This window comes from Lithobates pipiens, unplaced genomic scaffold (genome assembly GCF_037356315.1).
Source record: "Lithobates pipiens isolate NorthernLeopardFrog02 unplaced genomic scaffold, aLitPip1_a1.2 Scaffold_8, whole genome shotgun sequence".
Taxonomy (NCBI): Eukaryota; Metazoa; Chordata; class Amphibia; order Anura; family Ranidae; genus Lithobates; species Lithobates pipiens.
The window spans coordinates 122,103,880-122,123,503 of NW_027507903.1; the positions used below are offsets into that span (position 1 = coordinate 122,103,880).

Consider the following 19,624-nt stretch of genomic DNA (forward strand, 5'->3'; position numbering starts at 1 on the left):
CTTTTACCCACTGTCATTCACTTTGGGACTGGGGCTCATGAACTGCTGGCCTTGGTGGATTCTGGAGCAGCTGAGAATTTTATTGATAAAACTCTGATCACCTCTTTGTTCCTGGAAACTCATGCTCTAGATTGCCCAGTCCGCCTGATCTTCATGGATAATCGGCCTCTCTCACAAGACCTAGTGCTCCGATCCACCAACTCTTTCCAGTTACAATTGGGGGCTTTGCATTGGGAGAAGATTTCAGTCTTGTCATTGACTCTCCATCCACTCCTTTGATCCTAGGCCTTCCTTGGCTTCAGAAGCACAATCCTGTAATTGACTGGCCAACAGGAAATACTCTGGCTTGGTCCAATCAGTGTAAAAAGAACTGCATCCAGCACCCTGTTCGACTTGCTACCTGTCAAGTGGGAATGGAACAGATTCCACTTTGTTATAAGGACTTTTGGGATGTGTTTTCTAAAGGGATTGCTGACACTTTACCTCCTCATCGCAGTTATAATTGTCCCATTGACCTCTTGCTTGACACTACACCTCCTCGAGGGAGAGTCTTTCCACTGTCTGAACCAGAGAATCTTGCTTTGCAAGAATACATCCAGGAAACCTAGCTAAGGGTTTCATCCGTCCCTTCACTTCTCCCGCAGGAGCAGTATGCTTCTTTATCCCGAAGAAGGATGGGGGACTGAGACTTTGTGTTGGTTAAAGAGGTCTAAATAAAATAACTGTTCCCAATCGGTATCCGCTCCCTCTCATCACAAAGTTGTTCTCTCAAATCCAGGGAGCCAAAATCTTCTCCAAACTGGACTTAAGGGGAGCCTATAATCTGGTGCGCATCCGTGCAGGCGACGAATGGAAGATGGCCTTTAACACCAAGGATGGTCATTACGAATGTCTTGTCATGCCTTTCAGCCTCAGGAATGCACCAGCCGTCTTTCAGAACTTTGTGAATGACATTTTCCATGACATGTTGGGTCGCTTCATGCTTGTATATTTAGACGATATTTTGATATACTCTCCCAATCTTGAAACACATCAGAAGCATGTCTGTTCGATATTGGCCCGACTAAAGATTCACTCCCTTTTTGTAAAGCCTGAAAAATGTCTTTTCCATGTTAAACAAGTACTTTTCCTGGGATACCTAATTTCTGACACTGCCTCACCATGGACCCAGCCAAGATTCAAGCCATTTTAGACTGGGCACCACCTTCAGACCTGAAGGCAGTTCAACGCTTCCTGGGCTTTGCAAATTTTTATCGAAAATTCATTAAGAACTTTGCCACCATTTCACATCCCATCACCTCTCTCACCAGGAAAACTCCGACTACATTTAAATGGACTACTGAAGCCCAGGCAGCCTTCACTCAGTTAAAGAAAGGCTTTACCTCTGCACCAATTCTATGCCATCCTGTTCCTGAGCTACCTTTTATTGTAGAGGTAGATGCATCTGAAGTAGGGGTGGGGGCGCTTTTGTCACAAAAGGATCCTGTAAATTCTGCCATCCACCCCTGTGCCTTCTTGTCCCATAAATATTCCCCAGCAGAGTGCAATTATGATATAGGCAACAGAGAACTTTTAGCCATAAAGCTAGCTTGGGAGGTATGGAGACATTGGCTGGAGGGAGCTCGCTATCCATTCATAGTTCTGACTGACCACAAAAAACTTGAATACATCCGTTCTGCTAAAAGACTGAACTCACGTCAAGCCAGGTGGTCATTGTTCTTCTCCAGATTTGACTTCACAATTTCTTATTTACCAGGACCAAAAAACATTAAGGTTGATGCCTTGTCTCACAGCTTTTTATCAGAGTCTCCTCCACAACCCATTATCATTATCTCTGAGGATAGGATTTTGGCTTTTACCCAAACTGACATCTCTGAGGCCTTGTTACCAGCACAGGCTGAAGCCCCTACCTCCACTCCCTCTGGTATGCTCTTTGTGCCCCTGGCTCTTCGTTTGCAGGTATTGCAGCAGGTACATGCATCAAAACCTGCAGCACATCAGGGGTTTAGACAAACTTTTGAGATTATCTCTCGCAACCTCTGTTGGTCATCGATTAGGCAGGATGTGTTAGCCTTCGTCCAGGCCTGTGAAGTTTGCGCCAGAAGCAAGAGCAGTACCTCTAAGCCCCCCCCGGTCTCCTACGTCCTCTACCAATACCTACCAGTCCCTGGACCCATTTATCTATGGACTTTATCACTGACTTGCCTCCGTCCCAGGGATGTTCCACAATCTGGGTGGTGGTAGACAGGTTCAGTAAGATGGCCCACTTTGTTCCGCTTCCGAAGCTTCCATCTGCTAAAGAACTGGCATCTTTATTCATTAAGCATATTTTCAGGCTCCATGGGGCATCAATTAACATTGTCTCTGACCGTGGCTCTCAGTTTATAGCCCAGTTTTGGAAGGCCCTTTGCTCTCAGCTGGGGATTAAATGATCATATTCTTCAGCATATCTACAGGGACCTCTCCTTTCTTTTGTGTTTACGGGTTGCATCCTCGTGTGTGCTCTTTTGATCTTCCACCTTCTGATGTTCCAGATGCCAACACCACGATTGAAAATTTCTCCAAAATCTGGTCTGATGTAAATCATACTATTTCTCGCTCTGTGCGGGCTTTTAAGAAAATGGCTGACAAGAAGCGCTCAAAGGCACCAGGATATAAAGTTGGTGACAAAGTGTGGCTATCATCTAGGAATCTGTCCCTGCATGTTGCATCTAAAAAGCTTGGCCCAAAATTCATCGGGCCTTATGAAATTTTGGAGATTGTTAATCCTGTGTCCTACAGATTAAAACTTCCCCCATCTATGCGCATTCCAAATGTCTTCATGTTTCATTGTTGAAACCTGTTCATTCCAGCCTCCTAGTAAATGAACCAGAACCTGTGGATGTGTTGGACAGTCAAGAATATGAAGTGGCATTTATTCTTGATTCCAGATGAGTGCACAATTCCTTACAATATCTCGTTCATTGGAAAGGTTTCGGCCCAGAGGATCGATCTTGGGTACCAGCTGGTGATCTTCATGCTGATCAACTTAAGAAGAAGTTCCATCTCCGTTATCCAAGTAAGCATGGGGGTACAGGAGCAACCCCTCGAGAAAGGGGGAGTACTGTCAGTACTAGAATCCCTTTAGGACCCAGCACTACTCACCTGGCACAGCCTTTGTCTGGGAAACAACAGTGATTGGGCAGCTCACCTTTAAATCACCTGTATCAGCATTCAGTCAGTGCACGTGTTAGAGTTTACATTTGTGTTTGATCCAGCTGATATCTGCTCTGTGTCTTTCGTGTATGACCCGGCTTGTTTGACCCTCCTTGCTAGCTTCTGATTCGGTACCGTTTGGACTCTGATCTACCCGTGTATGACCCAGCTTGCCTAGACTATGCTTTGCCTGATTCTACTGTAGTACCCTCATCTGCAGCAGTGAATTACAAGGTCCAGCAATCATCTACCTTCATCTGCAGCAGTGAACTTCAAGTTCCAGCTGACCTGCTCTGTTTAGACCTGCTCATGGTATGTGCCCTTGTTCTTTGAACTCTTTGTATAATCAGCACACCTGATCTGTTACCTGTTATCTGCTCCTAGCCTGACAGAGAGTTTGTAATTTGTCCCAAGCTATGCAAAAAAATCTTTCTGGGCATCCCATGAATTCCTTAACCCCATCCAAGTTATAATCCCTTAATAAAAATACAAAACAAAGCTAATGGACTGTTTATTGTCTTGGGGTGGCTGGGAAGTGAATGCCGGGCTGGGCAGGCTGACAGGTGGACCACACTATCCAGCAGCCCCTACGGGGGTACCGCTACACAATCTAAACAGACATTGAAGTAATTCACATTTTATAAATAACTATACCACAGGATGCTTTGAATATTAATGTTTTACTTAATCAATAGGCTTGTAAAAATTTAACAATCAGTGTTGTGGAACAGTTTTATATTAAGAGGACTGGCTTATTCCAAGCCCTTTTAGGCCAGTTGCACACGGGTGTAATAATGCAGGTTTCCATTAAATCAGAGGGGGGCAGGGTCACCCGCACATCACTGGGAAAGCCCGGCTTTCCACTTGCGTCAGAGGGGGTGGGGTCAGGTGACAGGCGGCCCCACCCTCCTCAGCTAAGAAGTGTCAGGCTGCCGGGATTCCCGCAGTGTCTCCAGTGTAGACAGGATGGATGCGCTGCACTGGAGGGAGAGATCACCCATCATTGGACCCCAGAGAGATGATCATCCATCGCTGGAAAGCAAGAGTGGATTACCACCGCTGGAATCTTTTTTTAAATTTATTTTTATTTTTAATAAAGGACTTTTCCCAACGGTGTGTGTGTGTGTTTTTTAACATTTTTTTTACACTTTCTTTGTGAAATGGTAGGGGTACTTTTGTACCCCCTTACCATTTAAAACAGGGGGGGTGGGATCTGGGGGTCCCCTTGTTAAAGGGGGCTCCAAGATTCTGATAAACCCCCCCGCCCGCAGACCCCCACAACCACCAGCCAGGGTTGTGGGGATGAGGCCCTTGATCCTATCAACATGGGGACATGGTGCTTTGAGGGGTCACAGACCCCCAAAGCATACTCCCAATGTTGAGGGCATGTGGCCTGGTACGGTTCTGGAGGGGGGCGCTCTCTCGTCCCCCCCTCTTTTCCTGCGGCCTGCCAGGTTGCATGCTCGGATAAAGGGTCTGGTATGGATTTTTGGGGGGAACTTCACGTAATTTTTTAAAAAAATTTGGCATGGAGTTCCCCTTAAAATCGGTATGGATATTTGGGGGGAACCCCAAGTCATTTTTTTTAATTTGACGCGGGGTTCCCCTTAATATCCATATCAGACCTAAAGGGCCTTGTAATTGAATTTGGGGGAGCCCCACATTTTTTTTTTTTGCTTTTTTTTATCAATGACTTTCAATGACTGTTCTCTGTATTATGGGGAGCCAACAATTCATTATAGCTACGAGTGCTTCTTTTAAATTACTTTTTTCCTTCAGAAATGAAACTTTGTGCAGGGACAGTTCTAAGCATGGGAAACATGCACCCCTTTACAGGCATACTATGCACACCCCCCAGGTACGAAATTTAAAGGAATATTTCACTTTTATTGTTTCACTTTAAGCATTATTAAAATCACTGCTCCCGGAAAAAACGGCCATTTTTAAAACTTTTTTTTTGCATTGATACATGTCCCCTGGGGCAGGACCTGGGTCCCCAAATACCTTTTAGGACAATAACTTACATATAAACCTTTAAAATTAGCACTTTTAATTTTGAACGTTCGAGTCCCATAGACTTTAATAGGGTTCTAAAGCTCACACAAAGTTTAGGTTTGTTCGCAGGTTCTGGTATGAACCGAACCGGGGGGTGTTCGGCTCATCCTTAATGTCTACTCAAGAACATGCTGACAGAAAGTCCATAAATAAAAAAAAAACCTTAAGACCTGAGTAATGCTGAGCATAGGATGAGTAAAGGTGCATAAGCATATAGACGAGTAACATCTTCTTCATTGTCATTGTTGAAATATACTCATTTATGGTGAAGAGCCCTCTGACCGATACGGACAAGGATGATAGACAAGGACAACATAAACTCGCTACCTGAAATGGACCTGAAAGTGTGCCCTGGTCTAACGTACGGTATACCAAAATAAGGGGGCATACCTTAAAATGAAATGAATATGAAATGGGTGAAATGAGTACTCATATGAGGAGTATGCTAGAGTGAAGGCCTGATAAAAGGGGACGGGTGGGCGGGTATCGCGCACCGGAACCGACGAGGAAGATGGGCGAACGGCAGGTTATATACACCACCGGGCTCCTCCCATAATTTCAGGCCACCATACTGGCCTTTCTATTTATGGTGAAGAGCCCTCTGACCGATACGGACAAGGATGATAGACAAGGACAACATAAACTCGCTACCTGAAATGGACCTGAAAGTGTGCCCTGGTCTAACGTACGGTATACCAAAATAAGGGGGCAAAACACTCAGGTAGGGGATGTATTTTATTGAACCAAGACTGTTACTGGGTAAGTTTGGCAAAGGCCTGGGCCATCTCAACTTGCGGATTGGGTACGTAACGGGCAAAACAGGAGGACTTCCATCTACCCAACTTTTTGATAACGTGGACCGGGACCCCTTGGCGGGAGGCCGTTGAAGCTGCCCCGATGCGAAACGAATGTCCCGAGTAGTGTGCAGGATTGAGGTGAAGGATGCCCAGGAGTATCCTGACATGCTCCATGAACTGGGCTGCGTTGAGAGGTTTGGAGTGAAAGGGGAGAAGTGGGCCAGTCCCTGGTTGATCGGCCAAAAGGGTCAGCAAGCGGGTGAGGACAGCAACCGGACACCAGCGGTTGTGGGTTTTATAGAGATGTATGTCCGTACCTGGGCCAAGCTGCTGTGTCTTTGAGACCGCTAAATGTAGGATGAAATGGTCCTCAAACCTAACTAGATGGTGCTTGCACAGCATACGTGCCGAGGGGCCACTGCAGGTAAACTCGCCTGGCCGCAAGAAGCCGTAGAAGGCCAGGTGTATGGCTGCTTGCAGGACGACACTGACATGGAGACCGAAAGGTGAGGAGGCCAGAACGTCTGACATGTCCCTGAACACTTCGCCCGTGATAGGCAGCCGTTTGATGCTGGAAACCGGCCGACGTTTCTGAATGCCGCGCATGAGTGCCCGGACGGCGTGAAAGGTGAATAAGGAGGGCTTGGTAGGGTCCTGGAGGGACGTGAAGTGTTGTACCCCGGCCAAGTACAATCGGATTGTGTTGAAAGATAATGCCAAGTCCGAATGGCAGTAGGAAAGGAAGGCAAGGACTTGCTTGACCCGGGAGGTCTCTGTATTGTGGGATGATATGAAGCGAGTAAAGGCCCTCCAGGCCGACTGATAGGCCTTGCGGGTATTGTCTGAGAGGGAGTGATCAATAAGTTGAGTCGCTGCTGACAAGTGCGGGGCTAATCCAATGTCAGTTGAGACCAGTCCGGGATAGCTGCAGAAGTTGGTCCGGCTCCGGGCACCTGATCAAAAAACGAAACAAAGTTAAAGCGGGAGAGGGCATCCGCCGCCTGATTGAATTTGCCGGGGACAAAAGAACAATGAAGGTTAAACTGAAACAATAATGAGAGCTGGGTCAGTCGCCGCAGGAAGGACATAATCTGTAGAGATCTGGACCTGCCTTTATTGACAATCTCCGCAGTGGCCAGGTTATCTGTAGAAAAGACCACCGTCTGGCCTGACCAGCTGCGGCCCCAGGTGTGTGCAGCGGCTACAATGGGATATAGCTCAAACAGGGAGGACGTCTCAGTGAAGCCAGGAATAGCCAGTATCTGTGGAGGCCAGGGGGCTGCGAGCCAGAGGTTGCCAAAAATAGCCGCAAAGCCCGTGGAGGCCGCCGCGTCGGTCACCACCCGAGGTGAAAGGGCGGACACGGAGGGGACGAACAGGGACACTCCGTTCCAGGAGGACAGGAATTCCTCCCACATGGCTAGGTCTGCAATAGCCGCGGAATCCAGGTTGAGTACTTGCTCCGGATCCTGAGAGTGGGATAATAAGGCCAGCAGGCGTGACACGAACGAGCGCCCCTGGGGGATGATGCGCATAGCAAAATTGAGCATACCAAGAAGGGACTGGAGCTGTCTCTTGGTACAAGTCCTGGCATGAGTAAAGTCCCTCAGGACCGTCCTGATGCGGGTCAGTTTATCCGGGGGAAGGCTGGCCTGCATAGTGTTAGTGTCTAGGCTGACCCCGAGAAAGGTGATAGCCTGCGACGGACCCTCCACCTTGTGCTCGGCAATGGGGACATTAAGGTTATTGAAGACTCCCCTCAACTTAGCCAGATCTTGTGGGGGAGAGCCGGGCGGCTCTATCAGCAGGAAGTCATCCAGATAATGAATGACTTCCCGACACTGGGCTACGTGTAACAAGATCCAAGCAAGAGCCTGTGCGAAGGTGTCGAAGAGCCAAGGACTACTCTTGGACCCGAACGTGAGCTTAGTGGCAAAGTAGTACCGCTGCCTCCACTTGATTCCATGCCAGCACCAGAGGGAAGGATGGATAGGAAGAAGTTTAAAAGCATTTGAGATGTCGGCCTTGGAGAGCCAGGTACCTGTGCCTGTCTTAAGAATGGCCTGGATGGCCATGTCTACTGATGCATATTTAAGGGAGAACTCCTCAGAGGGAATAAGGGAATTGAGGCTGGGAACCGTGGAGGAATGAGGCGCTGACAAATCATAAACCAATCTGAGTTTATTAGAGAACTTGCCCTTGACAAGCCCAATAGGGCTGACTCGCCAGGTGACGAATGGGGGCTGTACGAAAGGGCCGATGACAAAGTCCTGATCTAGTTCAGATTGTAGCAGTTGGTCGATGGCTAGCTCATCCGTGGCTGCTGAGCGGAGGTTCTGGCATTCGTGTGTGACGTGAGGGAGAGAGATAAGTCCAGTGTGAAAGCCTTCCGTGAAGCCCTGGACGAGGAAGGTGGACAGTGAGGGGGTAGGGTGGCTGGATAGGTAGACGCTAAGCCATGACACATTGAGCCGGCTTAGTCAGGACCTTTTGAGCTGCTTGATCTCGCACATGAGCCGGGGGTGAGCTCTATGACATTGAGTGCACACATGGAGCAGCCTACACTGGCTGAAATTACACGACCCACTGTTATAATTATTGCAGATTGAAGCACCGCCCATGGTCTTAACTGGGCGCCCTAGCTTATCGGTCTGTGGCGGGCGAGCTAGCGCTTGCAGGCCCTGAGCGGTCCCCGAGGTAGATGGGCCGACGAAGGGCGGGGCTGCCACTGAGGTAGCGCACCAGGCCGCAGTATGTGTTGCTGACTGGCAGATTGCACACAGAGGGGACCGAAGCCCCGCGAAGTGGCGGCAGAACAGTTCTGTGTCCATGGTGCTCCAATCCGTAGGGGTCTGGAACTGGGAGAGCCTGGCGGCTGCTTTAGCGGAGAAGGATCGGTGGTAGTCATAAAATGAAAATCCGCCGTACTTGTAGCCCAGGTCAACTACCACATGGAGGTACCGATCCAGCTCCTCCCTCCTGCCAGGGGAGGCTGAGCAAATGATGTCCCTCATCATGCCAAAGGCTAAGGTAAACTCAGTGACAGAGAGTTTTCTATCTAATCTGGGGTCCTTAGCTTTGAGGACCACTGATACGTCCCCCCAAGTATAGGCCTTATTCTCTGCCAGCTCATGAATTGAGATCAGCAGGGAAGCCAAATTGACGTCCTTTCCCTCTAAGATGTCCTTCCTGATGTTTGCTGACACCAAATGCGATGGGTACACTATTGGTGCAGCTCCGGGGATACCTGCAGGAGGGCTCACAACTGGCAGGGATGCTGGTACAGGCGGAGAAACAGAGGGTTGGGTCTCGAGGAGGGCCACTCGGCCCTGCAGATCTGTCATTGAGGTCGTGATGGATGACACCAGGGTGTGGAGCTGGGAGATAGAAGAGGCGATGGAGCCTAAGGAGGCCTGCTGAGTAGAAGCCTCCACCGCCGCGGGAGGAGGAAACAGGAGCCGGAAAAGCTCTGCCTTTCTGGCTGTTGCTGAAAAGGGCACACCCCTGCGTCTCAGCTCGGCTGTTAGCCTGGGAATGGTCCAAGCTCTGAAGGCCCTTTGGCTGCCATTCTCTGAACCGGATGGAGACAATGGAGCCGTGAGGTCCTCGCTGCCGGCCTGGGACATGGTGGCGGAATTTGGGTCTGACGAGGCCACAAGCCCTCTGATGCGGGTCTTTCTCCTAATACGGACCTATAAGGGGTGACATGGATTACAACTGGTTGGAGACTCCTAAAGAAATACCTGTTTCAAAGAAGGCAGCTTTGCTGAAGGGCATTTTCCCCGCTAGATGATTATGCTTACCTAAGGAGGCACCGTCTGACCAGGTGCAGGCTGGACCTACTGAACTCGACTGACCTGAGGAGATGAAGGTGAAGTTTGTTTGAGACTCCCACCTGACGAAGGCTAGCTAACAGTGGAGGTGAGACGTCACACATGAGATAAAATGACACCAAAGAAGGAAATAAAAAAATTTTCTCTTTCCCCCCCCCCTGAATCGCCCCCCCCCCCTTTTTTTTTTTTTTTTTATATTTTTTTTTTTTTTTTTTTTTTTTACCCCCCCCCCCTTTTTTTTTTTTTCTTTTCCCTTTTTTTATTTTTTTATTTTTAGTGAAATGAGGCTGACGAGCAAGGGCCCCCCGATAAGAATCCAACGTTGAAGAATCAACTGGACTAGAAGCGGGAAGTGATACGTGACCGTGAAATGAATGAATCTGCCATGACAGAGATCCGAATCGCCATGCCACAAACTTGCGACCGAGCACGAAACGGAACCTGGAGCATGTACTGAAATGAGGCCATTCCTGGGGCACGCCGGGACGAATTGGTCCATGAACATGACTATTCGTACCGGAACGTGATAGGTGAAATGAAATGAAACCCATGACAAAGACTGGAATCAGAAGACGAGCCCATGCACCTAACAAATGAATCCCGTCTTTGGAGCATGTACTGAAATGAGGCGTAGCAGCTGGGCACACCGGAACGAATCGGTGCATCAAATAAATGCAACAAGATTCGAATCGGAGTGTAATAAGTGACAGAAATGATATCCCATGACAGAGACAAGATTCAACGACTGGACTGATGGTAGCAAATAATGAATCCGTCTCTGGCGCATGTACTGAAATGAGGCGTAGCAGCTGGGCACACCGGAACGAATCGGTGCATCAAATAAATGCAACAAGATTCGAATCGGAGTGTAATAAGTGACAGAAATGATATCCCATGACAGAGACAAGATTCAACGACTGGACTGATGGTAGCAAATAATGAATCCGTCTCTGGCGCATGTACTGAAATGAGGCGTAGCAGCTGGGCACACCAGAACGAATCGGTGCATAATAACATGCGACAGGATTCGAATTGGAGTGTAATAAGTGACAGAAATGATGTCCCATGACAGAGACAGGATTCAACGACTGGACTGTAGGTAACCAAAGAATCCGTCTCTGGAGCATGTACTGAAATGAGGCGTAGCAGCTGGGCGCACCAGGACGAATCGGTGCATAGAGGAATGCGACAGGATTCGAATTGGAGCGTAATAAGTGACAGAAATGGTATGCCATGACAAAGACAAGAATCAGGGACCGAGCGTGAACCTGCAAGTGATTCAGTCTCTGGAGCATGTACAGAAATGAGGCCGAACCCTGGGGCACTTCAAAGCGAATCGGTGCACCAGCGGTGCGACAGGATTCGCGACGGAGCGCGACTAGTGACAGAAATGATATTGGAGCAGCAGAAATGACTGGGACTGAAATGTTTGAACGAGGTGAAATGAGACACATAACATAATTGCAAGAAATGAAGAGACATATTCGAACTGGAGCAGAGCAAGCGAAACGTGCGGACTGATTGCCTTGTCGTAACAAGCAGTCGGCTGTGGGTCGAACGATTCGACCGCTACAATAGAAATGCACGGGCAGTCGAACGGTTTCGAATGCCGTAGCTGCGAATGAATCGCCTGACGTGGCGTAATCGAACGTGTCGAATGATGACAACGCCTACATCGAAAGTAGCATACAGTGACAAGCGTACGAGGCCACCGAAACATTCGATATGACAGAACCGAGCGGCTCGTGCGTACAAGCATAATGACGGTACATCGAGAACATAATGAAAAGAGGGTGCCGAAGCCCTACCTGCGACAGCCGGCCCGAGCGACAAATTCGATGGGTACGACGTCGACGAACCTACGGACGCTGATGGACGAGACGGGATTGTCAAATTGAAGACGAAAACGCGGGAACCGCCGAACAGGCTCGCTGCGTCTGATCTGGATAGTCGGCCCTTGATATCTGACGTATCAGGTATCGCGCACCGGAACCGACGAGGAAGATGGGCGAACGGCAGGTTATATACACCACCGGGCTCCTCCCATAATTTCAGGCCACCATACTGGCCTTTCTATTTATACTCATGTAAACATGCTTATAGACGAGTAAAAACGCATATGCGAGTAAATTACTGCATTCAAATGTAACATTTTCTATTTTTGTTTTACTGCTCTGTACTCAATGCTGTATTACTGATCTTTACTCATCTCCCATAGACAACAATGCATCCCAGTTCAAATGAGTAAAAAACAGTGCATGTGCACTGACAAAAAATTTGTAAATTTTCGTTTTCGTTTCATTAGTTTTTTTGCTTTTTTAAGAAATTCAGAAATTCGTAAAATTGAAAATTCGGAATTCGGAAATTTTGGGAATTTTCACATTTCGGATTTTCGAATTTCCGAATTTTTGAATTTTCGGATTTACAAATTTCCGATTTTTCGGATTATACGAATTTGGATTTTCGGATTTACGAATTTTCAAATTTTCAAATTTCCGAATTTTGGATTTTTGGATTTTCAGAATTACGAATTTTTGGATTTTCAGAACTCTGAATTTCCGAGTTTTTGGATTTTCGGAATTCGGGTATTCATATATTTGAAAGTCCAAAAATGTGAAAATCTGAAAAAAAGAAAGAAAATCAGTTTAACCACTTTCAGACCGGACCATTTTGCTGGTAAATGACCAGAGGTCTTTTTACAATTTGGCACTGCGCTGCTTTAACTGGTAATTGCGCGGTCATGCAATGTTGTACCCAAACAAAATTTGCGTCCTTTTCTTCCCACAAATAGAGCTTTCTTTTGATGGTATTTGATTGCCTCTGCGATTTTTATTTTTTGCGATATAAATGGAAAAAGACCGCAAATTTTGAAAAAAAATGATATTTTCTACTTTTTGTTATTAGAAAAATCCAATAAACTCAATTTTAGTCATACATTTAGGCCAAAATGTATTCAGCCACATGTCTTTGGTAAAAAAAAAGTCAATAACTGTATATTTATTGGTTTGCGCAAAAGTTGTCACATCTACAAACTAAGGTACGTTTTCTGGAATTTACGCAGCTTTTAGTTTACGACTGCCTATCTCATTTCTTGAGGTGCTAAAATGGCAGGGCAGTACAAAACCCCCCCAAATGACCCCATTTTGGAAAGTAGACCCCCTAAGGAAATTGATAAGTGGCATTTTGAGCCCATGGAATATTTTATTTTTTTGCCTCAAGCGATTGAATAATGACAAAAAAAAAATTATTATTTTTTTTTTACACAAAGTTGTCACTAAATGATATATTGCTCACGCATGCCATGGGCATATGTGAAATGACACCCCAAAATAAATTCTGCTGCTTCTCCTGAGTACAGGGATACCACATATGTGGGACTTTTTGGGAGCCTAGCCGCGTACGGGGCCCTGAAAACCAAGCACCGCCTTCAGGCTTTCTAAGGGCGTTACAGTTTTGAAGGCCATAAAATGCCAAGATGGCACAAACCCCCCCCAAATGACCCCATTTTGGAAAGTAGACACCCCTAAATTTAGGGGTACACTAGTGAGACTAGGTAATAAATGGCGGGTGCCCTGAAACTATAAAAAAATAACTAACCAACCAGCGTCACCTGTAACCGTTATATGGTGATCACTGGTGAAAGGGTTAACTAGGGGGCAATCAGGGGGCTTTATGCGGTAGTATATGGGGGTCCCTGGCGCTATAAAAAGCTGCGGCGAACCTAAATACCTACCTGCCTAACTAGCGTCACCTGTGACACTAATACAGCGATCAGAAAAATGATCGCTTATTAGGCTGGGTTCACACTGGAGCGATGCAGGAACGCCACGAATCCGCGGCGGGTTCCCGCATCGCATGCCTCCCGGCGGCAGTTCACACTGCCCTATGCGAACTGCTGGGAGTGTCAGTGAAATGTTAATGACACCCCCAGATCAGTTCACATATCGCAGTGCGATCTGCAAACTCGGATCGCATGGTGTGAACACCCATGCGATCCGATTCTGCTGCGGACCAAAAAAAGGGTCCCGTGCGAGTTTGCGGCGGGTGCGGCGGGTGCGACACGAATTCAGCCATACTATCTGTATGGCTGAACTCGAATCGCACAGAGATCGGATGTGATTTGCACTGCAGTGCGGTGCGAATCACATCCGTTCTCAAACCGCTGCAATGTGAACCCAGCCTTAGTGACACTGGCGACGGGGGGTGATCACGGGGTTAAACCTTTATTGGGGGGGTTAGGGGGGTACCTTAGAACTAAAGGGGGCTAACCCTAACTGCCCTAACAGTTATTACAGTCACAAATGACACCCGCCGGGTGATCAGGGGGTTAAACCTTTATTAGGTAATAAATGGCGGGTGCCCTGAAACTATAAAAAAATAACTAACCAACCAGCGTCACCTGTAACAGTTATATGGTGATCACTGGTGAAAGGGTTAACTAGGGGGCAATCAGGGGTAGTAGTATATGGGGGTCCCTGGCGCTATAAAAAGTTGCGGCGAACCTAAATACCTACCTGCCTAACTAGCGTCACCTGTAACACTAATACAGCGATCAGAAAAACGATCGCTTATTAGGCTGGGTTCACACTGGAGCGATGCGGGAACGCCACGAATCCGCGGCGGGTTCCCGCATCGCATGCCTCCCGGCGGCAGTTCACACTGCCCTATGCGAACTGCTGGGAGTGTCAGTGAAATGTTAATGACACCCCCAGATCAGTTTGCAGATCGCACTGCACTGTGTGAACACCCATGCGATCCGATTCTGCTGCGGACCAAAAAAAGGGTCCCGTGCGAATTTGCGGCGGGTGCGGCGCGAATTCAGCCATACTATCTGTATGGCTGAACTCGAATCGCACAGAGATCGGATGTGATTTGCACTGCAGTGCGGTGCGAATCACATCCGTTCTCATAAACCGCTGCAATGTGAACCCAGCCTTAGTGACACTGGCGACGGGGGGTGATCACGGGGTTAAACCTTTATTGGGGGGGTTAGGGGGGCACATTAGAACTAAAGGGGGCTAACCCTAACTGCCCTAACAGTTATTACAGTCACAAATGACACCAATGCAAAAAAAAAAAAAAATAATAATAAAATGCAATTGGTGTCACTGTGACTGGGGGGGCAGGGGTAATTGGGGGGGTGATCGGGGGGGTAAAGGGGGGGTGTGAGTGTGCCTGGCATGTTCTACTGTATGTGTGGTGTGTTGGTGCAACTCACCGATGCTCTCTCCTCGGTGCCGGAACGAAAAATACCGACACGGAGGAGAGAATACATCACTTCCTCTCCTGTGTTTACATTACAGGAGAGGAAGTGATGTCACGAAGGATTTCCATTAGTCGGGAGCGATCGCGAGGGGGTGGCCATGAATGAATGGCCGTCCCCTCGTCCGGGATCGCTCCCGAACGAATGCCGACCGCCGCAGGCACCGGGGGGGGCCCCGATCGGGCCCCCCACCTGCGTGAAGGCAGGGACTTATATATACGCCCTTATGCCTGCCCGTGCCATTCTGCCGACGTATATCGTCGTGCGGCGGTCGGCAAGTGGTTAATTAATAACTAACTATTAAATTAACGAGTACGAGTTTATCCGAAGTTACAAATTATCTGAAATGAATGGAACGGAACAATTTAATAATAAATAATACATAATAAATAATTAATAATAATAATAAAAAGGTTTTATTATTATTATTATTAGATCGTTACGTTCCATTTGATTAGATGTGGCATTCGTTATTTCAGATAATTCGTAACTTCAGATAAATTCGTACTCATTAAGTTCACTAACAGACAAATTTGAAAGGGAATTCCAATACCTATTATTTAATAGTTAGTTATTATTTAGAATTGAACAGATTTTCTTTCTTTTTTCAGATTTTCCGAAAACTCGTAATTCCTAAAATCCGAAAATCCAAAATTCGGAAATCCAAAATTCGAAAATTCGGACATTCGAAAATTTGGAAATTCGAAAAAATACGGAAATCCGAAAATCCAAAATTAGGAAATTCGGAAATACAAAATTCAGATATTCGGAAATCCGAAATTCAGATATTCGGAAATCCGAAATTCAGTTATTCGGAATTAACTAATTTGTCAAAATTCGTTAAAAAACTAATTTGGAACTAAACGAATTGCACGTGTCTAAAAAACTCTATGTAGTGAAATATAGTTGAAAAAAAATGCCAGGGTGAGTTTGGTCAAAAATTTGCAGGGACTGCAAGTTTGAACTTTCATGATTCACTGTGAAGCAGTAACAGAGGCGAATCTAAACCTCATGCCTGAAATACATTTTAACCACTTCCTGCCCACCATGTAGCAGAATGACATCCAGAAAGTGGTTTTGTTATCCTGACTGGACATCATGTGACGTCCAGCAGGATAAGCAGTGATTGCGCACCCCCGAGGGGAAACGCAGCACGCCAATCGTTGGTGTGGTGTGTCAGTCTGACACACCGCATCACCGATCTCGGTAAAGAGCCTCTGACGTAGTGGATCTTTACCATGTGATCAGCTGTGTCCAATCACAGCTGATTACAGCATAAACAGGAAGAGACGTTTATTGGCCTTTCCTCCACTCTCACTGACAGACGTGAGTGGAGGAGAGCTGATCGGCTGCTGTCCTGACAGGGGAGGTCTGCGCTGATTGATTATATTGTTTAGCATAAAATAAAAAAACCCCGTGGTGATCAAATACCACCAAAAGAAAGCTTTATTTGTGGGAACAAAATGATAAAAATTTGGGTACATCGTTGCAAGACCGCGCAATTGTCATTTAAATGCGACAGCGCTGGAAGCTGAAAATTGGCTAGGGCAGGAAGGTGGGAAAGTGCCCGGTATTGAAGTGGTTAAACTACTTAAATAATATTAAACAGGCCTTTGTATTTCAATATATATTGTGATGTACCACTTTCAGCCTCACACTGCACAGAGATAGTCCAGGCCATGTAGTATTCCATTCTTATCCTCTGGGCAGGGTGATTTACAACTTCTCCACACAATCAAAAGGTCTGGGGAGTGTGTTGGAGTGTTGGAGGTGTGCTGAAGAAGGGTTTTATAATGGCCAGCAGAAACATCTTAATTCCCATCATCCTGGGTATTTCTATATATCAATAAGACAAGGATTTGCATCTTTCACATTATACAAAAAAACTTTAGTGTTTTTTTTTTTTATATTCATGAAACCGTTTTTTCCCCCCCCAAAAAAGTTAGAAAAATTGCTGTGCAACTACAGTGTCGCATAAAAATTTGCAGCAACCACCATTTTATCTCTAGGGAATCTGCTAAAAATATATATATATAATGTTCACCGGTTCTGTATAATTTTCTAGCAAAAAAATAATGATTATTATATGTAGGAGAGAAGTGTCAGAATTGGCCTGGGTGGCAAGTGGTTAATTACCATAAGTAACTCATTAATTCAGAAAGCTAATTTATTCAGGGAAGCCTATCCCACACCCACCTAACAACAACTGTCCTGAGCCATCCCCATCAAATCATTCTCTGCAGCTATTACCTTTTGTACCGCCTCCCCCTCCCTTTAGAATGTAAGCTCTACGAGCAGGGCCCTCCTATACCTTTTGTATTGAATTGTACTGTAATTGTGTTGTCCCCCTTATACATTGTAAATCCCTGTGTAAACTGTTGGCGCTATATAAATTGTGTATAATAATAATATTAATATAACAAAAGGAAGTAATATACAAATAATTATTATATATTGTTTTTAAGGTAATTTACTATATTTTCAAAAACTGTACTGAAGCAGGTGGCTTAACGGACAAATTATTGAAGTTTGAAGTTATAACTTCCAACCAGTAAATTCACATTAAATAGATAAATAATAAATTGTTATGTTATAACATATATAGTAATATATTATTTAGCTTGATTAAAACAGTACCTTTTCTCCCTCTTAACTGTGTGAGAAAAACATGGGATTATGGGTAATCCTTATATCCATAAACCCATGTTTTTTCCTTGTTAAGAGGGCTGGGCTAGAAGAGTGCAATTGACACATGCCCCTTTCTATGACACTGCATTGAGAGGAGAGCGTCCACTGCGGAATTTTTTTGGACAGCTTGTTCCAATGGTGCTTTACCATTGGTCCAAGGCTCCAAGCTGTCCATTGAGCTCGGTGCCTCTGACAAGAAGTGAGGCACTGTGAGCTCATCCTCTCAGTCGGCTGCAAACATAGTGTGCTAGCTTGTATTTAAACTGGCCATGCTGTGTGTAGCTTCTGACAGCCTGCACATGGAGCCCCATATCTCCAGAACCATAGAGGGCCTTCAAGACAAAGCCGGACTTTTGAGTTTGTATAATAAAGAACACATTTCAAGGAGTGGAAACTGCTTTTTTTTTTCAACATACTCCCCTGCTACATTAATACACTTATCCCAGCGTTTAACTAATACCTGGAAAGCTTCTGCATAGAAAAATTTGTCAGTATGCCTGAACCATCCTAGGACAGCCTGCTTCACTTTCTCATCAGTGCTAAAATGCTGATCTCCGAGGAACTTTTAGGGGTCCGAACAGATGTAAATCACTTGGAGCGAGGTCTGGGCTGTAAGGGGGATGTGGTAATACCTCCCAGCTGAGTTGGTTTACTGTGCCTTAGTGCAGTGAGTATGTGTTTGACCTGGAGAAATAGGACACCTTTAGAGATCAAACCAGGCCGTTTTTTCCACAAACGCATATGCACATCACGCCGAACGTGACAGGGTAGAAAATCCAAATAAATAATGCCACGTTTGTCCCAGAAAACACCTGCAGACACAATTTTTCACTATTTTTTTTGGGTGTTGGTGTGTCTGCATGCTTCCACTGCTTTGATGCTCGTTTTGATTCTGGAGTGAAATGATGTGTCCAGGATTTGTCACATGTAATGATGTGAACCAGAACATTCTGGCCTTCCCTGTCAAAATGCTCCTTCAACGCAGTGCAGACTTCAACTCTTCTGTGCCTGTTTGAAAGTGGAAAGCTATCTTGTAACCCAGCATGCGCTAACTTTTCGAAAATGCAAATGTTCATAAATAATTGTGTTCACTGTTCCCACAGAAAGATTCCTATCAGTAAAGGGACACACTTACCACTTACTACTGCATGTAGTACCCTCATGCTAGCATCCCTTTTTATTCCTGTAAAATTAAAAGTCCTGGTTTGACTTGAACGCCCCTTGTACCATATATTTCTGGGATCCCAAAAAAATTTCTCTCTGGTAAGGAATCGTTGAGCTTGTTGCTGTGGAGATTCATTTTACAATAATAATTATTATTCATTCATCTATACCAGTGATTCTCAACCAGGGTTCCTCCAGAGGTTGCTAGGGGTTCCTTTAGCATTGGGCCATTTCTGCCTCTCGGGATAAGTTCCCACCAACACTATTGATTTTTGATTTCTGTAAGGAGGTAATTCTTCCCAATGACCACAAGTGTAAGGACCAGTCTTCCCGCTGACCATCACACTAATGTATCATGAGTTGTAGATTTCTAATTTTTAGCAAAGGTTCCCCGAGACTGAAGAACTATTTCAAGGGTTCCTCTGTGTTGAAAAGGTTGAGAAAGGCTGATCTATACAGTATATCGCAACACTTTTTCCTTCCTGCCTTCCTCCCTCCTCCAGGCCCTTTAACTGGGTCTTAATGCCAGTAGGTGGGGCAGACTTCCCACTCATGTGATCACTGTGATTGGCTGTCACAGTGGTCACATGATCAGGAGCCCATTCTGGTGACTCCCAATTGGTTTTCAA

The 19,624-nt window shown here is 46.0% G+C and overlaps 1 protein-coding gene across 1 annotated transcript in view; it reads left to right on the plus strand.

The window, feature by feature from the left end:
* The window catches only part of SLC28A1 (solute carrier family 28 member 1), a 119,517-nt gene that overhangs the window by 53,856 nt on the left and 46,037 nt on the right, over nt 1–19,624 (plus strand). The gene's annotated exons all lie outside the window — the stretch shown is intronic.